Consider the following 12835-nt stretch of genomic DNA (forward strand, 5'->3'; position numbering starts at 1 on the left):
GTCCTGGAATTTCAGGGGACAGAACTACAGAGTCCACGGGCAGGAGATGGCCTTGGAAGAGAGCAGGACAGCTGGCCAACGGGCAGGCGGGGGCAGGATCTCAGGTGGAGCTGCAGGTGGAGCAGCAGGCGGGCTGGCGTCCGGGCTCATAGGGAGAGAAGAAGCAAACCTGCGGCTGGGAGTGAGGAGAGCTTCCGAGAGAAAAGCAGCTGTGGAGTCGTCCTGAAGGAGGTGGGGGGAGAGGCAGGGTTTGCAGAGTTCCGAACTTGAGTCCTGGTCAGAATTGCATGTCAGGACAGATTGCTGGGTCTCCACCCCGGGTGACTGACGTGGGTGATGAGAAACCTGGGCCAGGAAGCTGCAGAGGCCGCCAGGCTCCCTGGGGCTCTGGAGCTGGTCATGTCCTGCGGCCTGGTCCATCTTTCTCTGGTTGCCTGAGCTGTCAGTGTGCAGGTGTAAGTAGAGCTGGATTTGGCCCCTGGGACTTGGCCAGGTGAGGGCAAAGCAGGGACAGGCATCCTCTAAAAGCCGTTTGAATGCCCTCTTTAAGAGAGTGAAAGTGACTCACCATTAGTGAGAACATCCTCAAATAGGGCTGGGGGGCGGGGGGTGCCTGCCGTGGCTGGCAGGTAGGAGATGCCACACTAGCCTCAGCCAGCAACTCCTGGAAGTGGCTGGGATCAAGTGAGTTTGCTTTGAATTTATCAACTGTGCAAAGATCGTGTGTTTATATGGCGGGCCACAAACCTGAAATCCTCCTGCCTCAGCCTCCTGAGTAGCAGGGATCATGGGCGTGCGGCAGTGCACCAGGAGGTCATGTGTGTACATGGATGTGAGGATGGGTAGCATCTCGTGTTTTTTTCATGGTATAAGCAATTGTGTGAGAATCATATACAACCTCAAATGTTCCTCTCTTAGCTTCGTTTTCTTTATTAATAAGGTACAAATAATGATGTCTCCTTCAAAGAATTAGAAGCTGGTGGTAGAAGTGCTTAGCTGAGTACCCGGGAATTAATCTCACACACTAAAATGCTCAGTTTTGATTACCCACATGGCTCTGGGTCTTTTGATTTGGGATCTTGACAGTCCTGTCCCGTGCTCTCAGGAGGTGGTGGACATCTAAATGTGATTGGGGGTCTCTCTTCACTTCCTCTGGGAGCAGATGAAGGCTTTGGGCAAAATATCAGCTGGAAAAGAGAACACAGGGACTTCTCTTTAACAAGCGATATGCAGGTTGAATTTAACAAGTGTGCATACGTGTTGCACCGACACGTAAGCACACACAGCTGGATTTCTGTTTTTATTTACATGTGTGCCTTGTGTGTACACATATATACTGATAAAGTAGATCTAACTTTCCAATGGTCAAAACGTCCTCCCAGCTCTTAGATGAAACATGAATATTACATTCCACCCCAAACATGAAGTGTCTGGCAAGCAAAGAGGCTTCTAGAGAGTCCACTTAGGAGCCGGAGCACTCTGCTATGTAACCACTAATCATCAGCTAGGATGGAGTGTGGAGCTGGCCTCTGACTCCTTAATGAGTTTCCCATAAATCGGGCCATTCAGCAGAGGTCAAATTGATAACCACTGAGAAGGAATATCAATCCCTCCAGGGCTCTAACATGGAACATGATTACAGCTACTCAACGGCTTCTTCCTTATCACACTTTCGAAAATTGGCACTTCAGACACTCATAAAGGCTGACTTGAAATTCAGAGATTATCATTACGCTGTTGTCAATGAATCAAGGCATGCAACCCTTGGATGGCGTGCTCTCCACACTGGAGGACCAATTTTTGATTATTTGTTGCCTGGCATCTGCTTTTAGGTTGCGTCTCCTGAAGTCACCTTGGCGTCAGTTGGACCTGGGGTGTGCAGGTCCCCGCCTCGGGGCCCCCCACCCTGCCTGTGCTCCCAGCCCTGTTGATGAGGAGTCTGGTTCTTTACAAGTGTGGCCTGGAGTTGGGATCTGGGAGAGCTGGTGTTCTCCCTGCACAAACAGAGACCGGAAATCCCATGGACTTTAGAACTATCCTGTGATTTGTCTGAAATTGGCCAAAAACGGCCCCCGGAGGATTTCGGACAAACCAGGGCCTTGACTCTACGGCAGCCTCTTCCCTCTGCATCGACACATCACCTCATGCTGGAAGAGTTCTGCATGATCTTTTTCTCATGCTGCCTGTTCTTTTAGAGAGAGGGACTCAGAAGCCGTCTTCAGATGGTGGGGGTCTTCTCCAGCCCCTGGAGGCAGAAGTCTATGAAGAAGAGGAACTTTGCCTATGCAAATCCTGAGCCCTGCTAATAAGGCTCCAGGGAAGGCTAGGCCACAGGTAATCTCCAAGTTCCAGTAGATGGCCTGCTCTGCACTCCCTGTGCCAGGAGGTCCTTCCTGTCTCCCTCAGCACCAGCCTGCCCACGGGGCTGACTCTGGTCAATAAAATACGAGACTGGTGAACGCCACCTGCTAACCGTGGAACAGCCCAAATGACCTCAAGTCCTGTGCTAGGCTGTGGGTCTCCCTGCATCCCCCCGAGTCCCCACTCACTAGCCAGTGAACAAAGACACGTGGATGGACAGGCAGTTGTCCGTGAGCCAGGGCTAGGCCTCGTCACTGCTGGCCACTCTGATATGGGAGGTATTTGTTCCCACAATGTAACTGAGAGAAAACAAATAGGAAAAGTAACCAAAAGTAACCTGACCCAGGCTCTGTCCCTAGTAGGTTCCTTGAGTTAACTCTTTCAGCGCTCACTACAGTGCTGGTTCCCATGTGAGGGCACGCAGAGGTGTCCTCGCCAGGGGACAGGCAGGAAGTGGCGGAGCTGCTCTTTTTACTCAGGCTAGGTGGTGCACCAGCCGGGACCTGACCACCAGCCCTGTCATTGAAGCAGGGCAGGACAGAGGCCAGGGCAGCCTGGAAACCCCTCCTGGAATCGTCCAACTGCAGAGATGGTCCATTAGAGGAAAATATAGAAAGAGGCTGGAAAGCCAGGGCCCGGTGCCCAGCAATCAACTCTGCCGATCACCTGGACCCCAAACCCTGACCACAGAATGAGTGACAAAGGAGACCTTCAAAGACGGGAAACTGCGCAGATTCCTTCCAGTGCGCGACCTCCATCCATCAAGAATTTTGAAGTTCAAAGTGAAGTTCCGTGGGTGCAGGGGGCAAGGAAAAGCACCATCTAGGTCCTGAACTTCCTTTTGCTAATTGACTAGTTTGTGATAGAATTTTCTTCCCACTAAAATTACTCAAACATCCGTGTAATAAACTTTTTATTTGAAGATGATTTTAGATTTACAGAAAAATTGCAAAGATAGTACGGGAGGTGGGGGCAGCTCCTGCATTCATAGACCTAGTTCCCCAAAGATCAAGATCTTACCTGGCCCCGGGAGCATTTGTAAAAACTAGACTCTTAACTAAACTCTGGGCTTTTGTCAGATGTCATCGGTTTCTCCAGGAACATCATTTTCTGTCCCAGCATGCAGCTGAGGGCCTGCTTAGCTGTCAGTCAGCATATCCACCTGGTCTTGGGATTCTCTGCTCTGTGGGCACGTGGCCAGTTCCAGCAGGAAGGGCTAGCAAGAGGACAGCATTCGCTCTCTGTCTCCTGCTTTAGAGCCTCCACTGTCTCAAGCCTACTCTATGTCCTTAGCTGATTTTTAAATTTCTAGTTTATTTTCCTCCGATTTGTACACCGCCTTCCTAATGCAAGCCTGCCCACGCTTGTCACGTCTGCCTTCTCTCTGCAGGCACGTGTCTCTCCCCAGATTCAGGGTTCGTTTCTGCTTTGGGACTTAGTTCTTGAGGGGTTGGAGAAAAGCCACGCACTTGTAACGTGCCCAGTGATTTCTTGTAAGAATGTGAGCAGTGCTCATTCCACCTCTGCAGCAGCGCCAGCTGAAAGCAGTACCACTCTGTCTTTAAAGAGAGAGCTTCATTGGTCCAGAAATGTCAGTACTAGTGAACTTCTTTTAAAGCACGTGGATGAAAGCTAAAGATATAGGTAGAAGGTTGGTCTTCAAAACTCTTTTTAGTGCTGAGGAACTAAAAGCAACTTACCTGTTCACAAGTGAGAGGCTAGAGAGATCAAGGCTGGCACGGCTGTGCATTTGACTGTGCTGAGCCACTCACACCTGTGTAGCTGCAGGACGACCCACACAGAGGAGCACCCCCGACAGACTACTGAGTGGACATCCAGACTCCCACGGCAGCTGCCCAGTGTGGATGGGCTCGCAGGAGAATGCGTAGGGCCGTGTGCAACAGTGATTGGCAGAGAGCCTACCTCAGTTCCCTCCGCCAGAATGCCAAGAGCTGTGACCCCTCCCTGGTGGGATTCCACGGAACGTTTAGGTGGGCTTTCCTTCATCCTTCGGATTTTGGAAACACGTTTGTAGAAATGAGTGTGTGATCATGAATGTGCATAGAAAAGCAGTTCCAGTTTCCAGAGGAGGAGAGCCAAGCCTGCCCCTCCTTCATTCCAGGTGGGGCTTGGGGCCCAGTTCCAGCAGCACAGAGGAGCTGGTCCCAGGGGCAGGAGAGCTCCTGCGAGGGACTCAGTCGTCCCCAAGCCTGAGCTTTCCAAAGCTAAACCTGCAGAAGGGGAGGCCGCCTCTGGAGGCCACTCGACCTCTGCTTGGCTGTCATTGCTGGAGGCAGCTCCCTCAGGTTCTCAGAGCACCATCTTCGCACCCTCAGTGCTGAGCATGTGACTGGGAAGACAGGGAGGTAAGGTGTGTTCAGCTGCCAGCATGGTACCCAACACCTAGTAAGTGCTCATAAAGCGTGCTCCATGAATCAGCGCCAGGCTGATCCCTGCGTGGTCGTCACAGGGACGTGGACAGCTGTCTTTGCTGAAGGCCGTGGCTCCGTGCTAGGCCTGAGTATGTGCCCTGGCACTAAGAGCAGGATGGCGCCGGGCCGCTGCTTCCATGTCCCATTTGTCTTCAGACCCCTGCTCAGCGTCGAGCAGGCATCTGATCATTCCAGACTGCTGTGGGACAAGGTTGTTAGCCGAGGGAGGTGGAGGGCACGAGGAGTGCTCTGGCCTCGCCCTGCAGCCAGCGCCAGTGCGGCCTCCACTGTGTTTCAGCACAAAGGAGGCCGAGAGGCCCCTGTGGAGCTGGAGCATCGGTGATTCTACTCTAAGGAACAGTGAGGTTTGCTCCCGTCATCCTCAGGGAGATGCACACCATCCCGCTTCCAGGAGAGTTTCCAGTGCAAGGTGGAAAAGGGGCAGGGGTGTGTGTGTGTGTGTGTGTGTGTGTGTGTGTGTGCAAGCCACGTCCCAAGAACAGCCGGTCAAGTCTGCAGGGCTATGCCCAAGCATGGACATTTCATTCTTTTTTCCATTGAAACCCAAGCTGGGGCGACAGCAGGGCATGGAGACGACATTTCTATACGACTCATAAATTCGTCGATCCCCTCTGGGGTTTCAGGACACTCTCTTGCCACCTGAACGTCCTCAGGAAGGAAGCAGGGAACACAGCCCCTTCCTGGTGTCTCGGGGCTGCTTAGGGGCACACGGAGCAGAGGTCTATCGACATACGTGGGGGGACTGTAGCTGTAGTGATGTGCACCTGGCCCCGGGGACCTGCCCTAGAAGACTGGGTAACCTCTGGGTGGCGCGTGCCCTTTGCCACGCTGATCCTCTCTGGCCTCATTGACCCTCTCTGAAGTGCTACGGACCTTACTCAGAGGTTGAGCTGGTGAGATAGAGAGCTGTTTATTCAGCTTGTTTTGCTGCTCTGACTAAAAGACCTTTTCAGTGGAGGAAAAGTTGCTTGGGGACTCAGGTTTCCGAGGTTTCAGTCCATAGACAGCAGGCTCCAGCCCTCAGGGCTCAAGGCAAGGCTGAAATTCATGGCAGAAGAGTGCGGCAGAGGGAAGCATCTCACATGATGATTAGGCAGCAGAGAGAGAGGTCTCCACTCACCAGACACAAAGTGTGTACCCCAAAGCCATGACCCCAATGCCCACCTCCTCTGGCCACACTCTACCTGCTTCTGGTGACCACCCAGTTAACCCCATCAGGGGATTGATTCAGTGATTAGGTAAAGGTTCTCATAACCCAGTCATTTTCCTCTGAACTTTCTTGCATTGTCTCACACATGAGTTTGGGGGGTACACCTCACATCTAACCCACAACATGAGCCAAACGGAGTGCCGTGAGTGTGGGAGGGCTCAAGGCAGCAGGCCACCTTCTGCTCAAGGCTGCTTTAAGAGCCCAGCCAGCCCCGGTCCCTGTGGGCTTCTGCCAGGCCTTGAAGCCTGTGGGCGGGCTCATAGCATGTGTCCCATGGTGGGTGCTTTCCAGATTCCAGAGGAGACCAACGAGGTTGGAGACTCCGAAGCCAGCCTCCATGGGAGGCTGGGGCAAGGGTAGAAGGTAAGATGACTGGAAGGGAGTTGGGTGGGGGTAGGGTGAGCCTGGTTACGGAGCCCTAGGGTGCAGAAATAAGAAAGACCATCAGGGGCTCTTAGAGTAAATAATAGACCCAAGGCTCTGGTTCCCAGAGGGGCTTGGCCAGGTGAGCACGACCAGAGAGGAGAGGAAGGACAAAGAGCCATGGTGGCGGAGAAGTGGAGACAGCTTTGGAACAGTGGTGCAGCTGAGGAAAGCACACTCCACACACCAGGCAAGGCTGTCAGTAAGGAAAACAGGAAGGAGCAGGCCGAGAAGCTTCTTCCAGACACTGTGAACCCACTCACAATCTTGCAACTTTCAATCGAGGAAGCTGGGAAGAGCCTTCTCCTTTCAGTGTGCTTTGTGCTGCAGGACAGAACACCTGGGGCCATCTGGTTCACAAAGGTCAGACATTTCTCCCAGTCTGGAGGCTGAGAGGTCCAGCTCCAAGGAGCCCACACCTGCTGGGCCTCCATGCTTCTTCCATCCCAGAATGGAACGCGGAAGACAGGCAGCAAGAGTCCACTCAGGGGCCAGGGGAAAGGGCCAACACCTGCTCCTATCAGGGACCCACCCCACAACGATGGCAAGATGCAGTGGTGCAGCTGAGCCCTCGTGGACTAATCACCACGGACAGGGGACAGGGGATGAAGTGCCCACCTCGAGAACTTCAGGGACACATTCAGACCCCAGCAACACTCAAATGGATTTAAGTAAGATTTAATTTTCATAGTTTTTTCTCCATCATCCCTTCCAGAAAGTCGACATCCCGAAGCTTCTTTCAAAGGCTCCAAGCTGCCTCCTGTTTTTCCCACATGGAAAGGGCACACTTCTGCAGCCCAACGCCGATGCTGCTGAACCTGGAAGAGCAGGAGCAAAGGCTCAGAGCAGCTGGGGTCCCGAGGGAAGCCCATTCCTGGGCCCACCACGAGCCCAGAGGAGGTTTGGCAGGGTTTCCCCCAGAACACTTTGCACCGACACCTGAAATCCTCTAGGTGGTCGGGGATGGGATGCTCATTAGAGGCGAGGAGGAGACTTAGAGGAGGCCCAGGACTGCCCTGGTGAGAAAGCACCGAATCAAAGAGTTCAGAGATGGGGCGGGCTGCCCTGCAACCTAGCAGCCAGAGGCGCTCGCCCAGGTAAGGGCTTCCTTCATTAGAGCTGTCAGTCATGCTAACTGCCAGCCACCAGCCACGTGAGTCAGCACAGGACCCCGGGGCCTAGCCATGGCCTGGGCTCATTGGCTGTGAGCTTGGATCTGGGGTGGCAAGGCCTGCCGGCTACAGGCAAGTGACGCCTTCAGCTTTGAAATCAAGCTTTTAGTTTTACCGTCACCAAATCCTATTCTGGAGGAAGCTCTCAGTTGTCCTCATTGATGTCTCCAGGTGGGGCTCAGGCTCGGGGCTTCAAGTATCAATAAGCACCATCTGCTCTCAGCGGAGCTGATGCCCCTCCTAATAGTGAAGGCTGCTGTCCCTGGAGCGCCTTCCTGCCCTGCCTCTGACAGCCCCACACGTGGAAATGGCCCAGCTGATGTCTGTGGGCGTTTCCTCAGGAGGAGCCACTCCAAAGCCACAGCTGTAGCCTCTCCAAACCCTGGCCACCATCACTCCCCAGGTGCAGGGTATCTCTGTGTGGCTCCTCTCTGTGGTCCCCATGCTATTTTTAAAGCATCCTATTTTAAAGCATTTTTAAAATACAAAGTACAAGCTCAGGATGTGTTTATTGGGTCAAAATGAGTATGTATCATGGCACATTGAAGTCTTGGGGCGGGAGCGGGCGAGACCAGTCCTGTGTGCCTCTGCTCGGCTTCCATGGGATCCCAAATAAAGCAATAAAAATGTTAATCTTCCCGGCCCGCCTTCTGCCTTTATGGAGCCTCTGAGGCCATGGCAGCAATAAGGTAGGTGGAGAAGCTAACGGGAAACATAAATTGGGTCGTGAGAGGATAAAGAGACGGATTTTCAATAGGCTTCAACCTTCAGAGATGGGAGGGCCTAAATTAAATGGATCATACAGAATTCAATAAACAAGGATTGTAGAAGGCGGATGATTTATCCCATTATAATTTGAATTAAGCTGGAGCATCAATAACACCCCTGACCTGAAGGTTATTAAGAGACAGCTAATAACATGAACTGAACCAGTGCCTGTGGTAGATTATTGCTGAGAATTTAGGGCTCAGGCGTTTAGGGCTGGGGGATTGATTGCCAGAGAGATGAATTCCATCCTTGGTGCCATGGAGCAGACCCAGGAGGATAAGCGGCCGGCAGGGTCCCAGGCCATCAGCGCACAGCCCACACCTAGCGTGTTGGCCAAGGAACCCAAGCCTCCCACAGGAGCCTCCCACAGGAGCCTCCTTACAAGGGGCCCCAGGCCCACCTGCTTATGCAGCTGCTGGAGGAAACGGGCAAGTGTAGATTCTTCTTCCACCCCTCTCCGGGAAAGTCTGCTGGACTCTCGCCATTAGACAACCCAGGAAATACCCAGGTGCCTTGCTGGTTTGTGATTCTCCATGTATTCTGGGTGGAAGGAAGAGGGAAGGCAGGAGACGGTGTGCCCATCTCTCAGGCCCTAGAGAGCAGGGTCTTGCTTTGATGGATGCCCCTTAGCAAACAGAGGTGGGCTGACCACAGAGAAAACCACCTGTGAGCGCAGGATTCCTCAAGGAGCAGGCCCATCCCACTGGCCAACCCCTGCCCGGAGGCCCCCAGTCCTCTCCACCAGCTCCCTGCCTCTAAGGTCCCTCAGCCCTGTTGGCCCCTCTCCTCTGTGGCCAGTAGAGAGCGAAGTCTTCCTGGCTGTGTCCCCTGCAGCTTCCCGCTGCCACGTGTCCTACGGTGTGGGGAGAGCTGTTTGCTGCAGACCCAGGTGGCAGGTCTCAAGCCAGCTGCCCAGTGCTTGCTCCACCTGTGTGGAGCCGGCCTGCTGCGGCCTGTTGTGTCTGTTCATGCAGATGGCTCAGACTGCTCACAGGAGGACAGAGAATCAGTCACAGGACGGGGCCGAGTGAACCCCAAACACCAGTCTGGTGGAACTCCAGCTCCCAGGCACTTTCCTCCCACCCGGAGTCCAACAAAGCCTCCCCGGTAGCTGTTTCGTGTCGGTCTCCATCACTTGGTGGGACTACACCTGGCTTTTCACCATCATTGGGGCATAACCTCAGTGTGATGGCAGAGCCAGACCTGGTCGTGACATGAAATCACAGAGATTCCTTCTCACTGTTTCTGTGGCAGGCCTTGTGTTAGAGACCCTGCACAGGCTTCAGCCACGTGGATTAGGAATTTTTTTAAAAAAGAGGAAAAAGCCCCAGTGATAGGATGGGTCTCAGCTGAGGTCAAATAACCTCTAAATATTGTGAGAAACGGTGGATCCGGCTCAGAATCTGGAGTTTTTGTTTTCCTCTGGGCCCACTGGTGTCAAATAAACCTTGGGGCTCTCCTCCTTTCCGAGGCCGCTTGCTGCTTTGTGATGTCTGTTCTCACAACGTCAGCAGAGTCCAGTGCATTGCACTTCAGGGACACCTCTGAACTGTGCTCGCCCCTTTATTCTACAGGGAACCCATCCTGCCCTGCCGCCCCCACCTTGGCCATTTCTCTGATAAGGGAGGAGGACAAACTGCAAAGGTCACAGGCACGGGCAGTGCCAGAGCTGGGACGCCACCCAGGCCGTCGGGCTCTGCAGTCAGCAAGGTCCGGAGTCCTAGGACGCACCTGAGCACAGAAGGAGACCTAGAGAGCCAGCAGGCCTCGGGTCAGAATCTTCCTGCAGAAAGAAGCCCACCCTGGCAGAAGACTGGAGGAAGGTGCTAGGCACTGGTGGTCAAGGGCAGGGTGGGCACTCCTGGGGATAAGCAGCACTGAGGAGCTCGGCCGCCCACCTTGAATGTCAGGGACACCGTCTCAGAGATTGCGCCAGCTGAGCTGCTCCCACGTGGCCTGGCAGAGCTTGTGGGGGCTTCTGGAGGCTGTGGTGGTGCCACAGCAGTGCTGGGCATGCAAGCCTGGCCTGGGAGCATGGATGAGCACCCACCTACCTACACGCTTCCTGTGGGGGCCTTCCAGGGGCTGAAGGGAGCCACAGGAGCTTGGCTTGCTTCTGCTACTACCTCCTTCTGTGCTCATGGCCAGCGAGGGCTGCCCGTCCCTCCCAGGAGTGGGTACATGCAAGTCCATTCTCTGGCCCGAGTCTCTCAGAAGCCATGGTTCCCACGTGTCACTTTGCAGGCACTGGTGGCCCGCAATCTGCCGACGGAAGTCTTGAAATCTGCCAGGAGAATTGTGCGATAGTCAGTGAAACTATTACCTGTTCATTTGATAAGAGAAAATTAAATTATTCAGCTTCCCATAACACAAGCAGCATCCCAGCCGTAACAGTGAAGGAATTGTTTTACAATTAAGCCGTGCCCAGAGTGTGCGGTACCCAGGCCTGTTAATAATGTCTGCATTGAGTTGCTTATTTTTTTTTCCAAAGAGGCAATTCAAATAAGTAATTTAGTGGTAGAAATAAACTATGAATTTAATTTATATGTTCATTAATTGTACAATTAAACAGAATACTAATTGACTGTAGAATTATACCTAAATGGAACACTGCACCAGGGTAATTAGTTCTCTTCTGTTCTTCACTGGGAACATTATTTGTGGTGGTCTCATCCCACCCAAGTAGGTTTTGTTTGGCTTTATAGGAGCATAAATCATTCTTCGAGCACAAAGATCTAATCCCTGCCATGCAGCTGGCACGAAGCTCCCCTTGCCAAAGGTCATCTGTGCAGGAGAAAGGACATCTGAGCACAGCCATCGGGGGCTGGAAGGTGCGGTGCTTGTTTGCAGTTCTCCCTGGATTCCGGGTGGAAGGAAGGCAGGAGACCGCGGGACAGCATCTGCTGAGGTGCCTCTGGCTAGGGCCAGGCGGGGACGACCTGCCCACCACTTCTTTCACTCAGCCACTTTCAGCAGGTGAGGGCCCACAGGCCCCTGGTCCTGATCCCGGGGACTGATGTGCTGGGAAAGCAGGTGTGCCGGGATCAAAGCGTCTCTCCATGGAACACAACAGGGGACAGTGACACTGGCCTATGTCTTTCCAGGACAGCGTCCCCTGGCCCTCTTAACTCAGCACCAATTTCATGAACTGGAAGATCCAGTGGCTCCCAGCTCCCCCCCTGATTTGATTCTGAGACGTGCATAGTCCTGTTCTGTGACTCCCCGTTTCTCAGAAAGAAAGGATGGGAGAGCTGGATGGTGGCCTCTTAGGACATCTGGAACTTGCTGTTTGTCTTGCCAGAGCACGGTGAGTCCCTGGGTCACAGAGGTGGTGGCCGTTCAGCAGGAGCAGCTGTGCAGGACAGTAATGGCCTGCCTCTGGCTGCCCTGGAGTTCCCGGGGCTCAGAGAAAGCTGGGAAATGCGGATTCCCAGCAGAGGCTCTCCCCAGAGGGAAATCAGCTTGAACATTGGGGTTGACCTCGGGCACAGCCCTGCAGGCAGGGTAGGAGACTCCGCAATGCCCTCTGGAAGGGCAGACCGAGGAGCCCAGCTTTCTCAGCACCCCTCCTTAACACAGTGCTTCTGCTGGTCACCATTACTCAGGCTGCCAATGGACACCATGTGAGCATGTGTCAGCGTGCGTCGTCCTGGACACCATGGTGAGCACCATGGTGGGCACGGGGCACAGCAACAGCATGAAAGACCATGGGGTGAGCAGTGCACTACCTTCAGCTGTGGAGACACCGTCGGTGCCCAGGCAGGGCATGTACAGGCCACCCATGGTGCCTCTCCTGCCTGTCCTGGCTCAGTGGGAGGCAGACAAAGCACAGCCCCCTGGGTGAGCCTCCTGTGCCTGCTCTAACAAACTGCCATGATTCTGGTGACATGAAACAGCTTCAGCTGAAATCTTAGGGTTCTGGAGGGTTGGAGTCCAGAGACTCGGGGGAAAACCTGCGTCCTTACCTCTTCCAGCCTCTGCAGGCCGCCCGCTCACTGTGGCCCCCACTTTCAAGGGCAGTGGCCCAGCATGCTGACCTCTGCATGTGCTCTCTGACCTCCTCTCCCCAGTCCTTTATGAGGACCCTGAGATTACACAGGGCCCACAGGGGTTAACCTCGGGTCATCCCATCTCAAGGGCTGCAGCTTAAACCCATGTGCCAAGGTCCTTTTGCCTTGGAGGGTGCTGTGGGAGGGCCCCAGCCTGGGATGTGGGGGGCATCACTCTGCCTGGCGCACTTCCTGGGGAGAAGCGGCCCTGCTGCCCAGGGCTCCACTCTGAGGAAGATGGACCATCGTTTCCAGAGGCTCTTAAACACCCCTGCCAGTATTCCTTGCCCTCTCCTGTCCACTCTGTGGCAATGGTAAAGGGACACCAGGGGCCAGGCAGCAGTGGGAGTGCTCCAGGGCAGGAGCCTCCTGCTCCGGGGAGGGCCTGGGAGGGACCAG

Source organism: Urocitellus parryii, chromosome 6, assembly GCF_045843805.1.
Source record: "Urocitellus parryii isolate mUroPar1 chromosome 6, mUroPar1.hap1, whole genome shotgun sequence".
In the NCBI taxonomy this organism is placed as follows: Eukaryota; Metazoa; Chordata; class Mammalia; order Rodentia; family Sciuridae; genus Urocitellus; species Urocitellus parryii.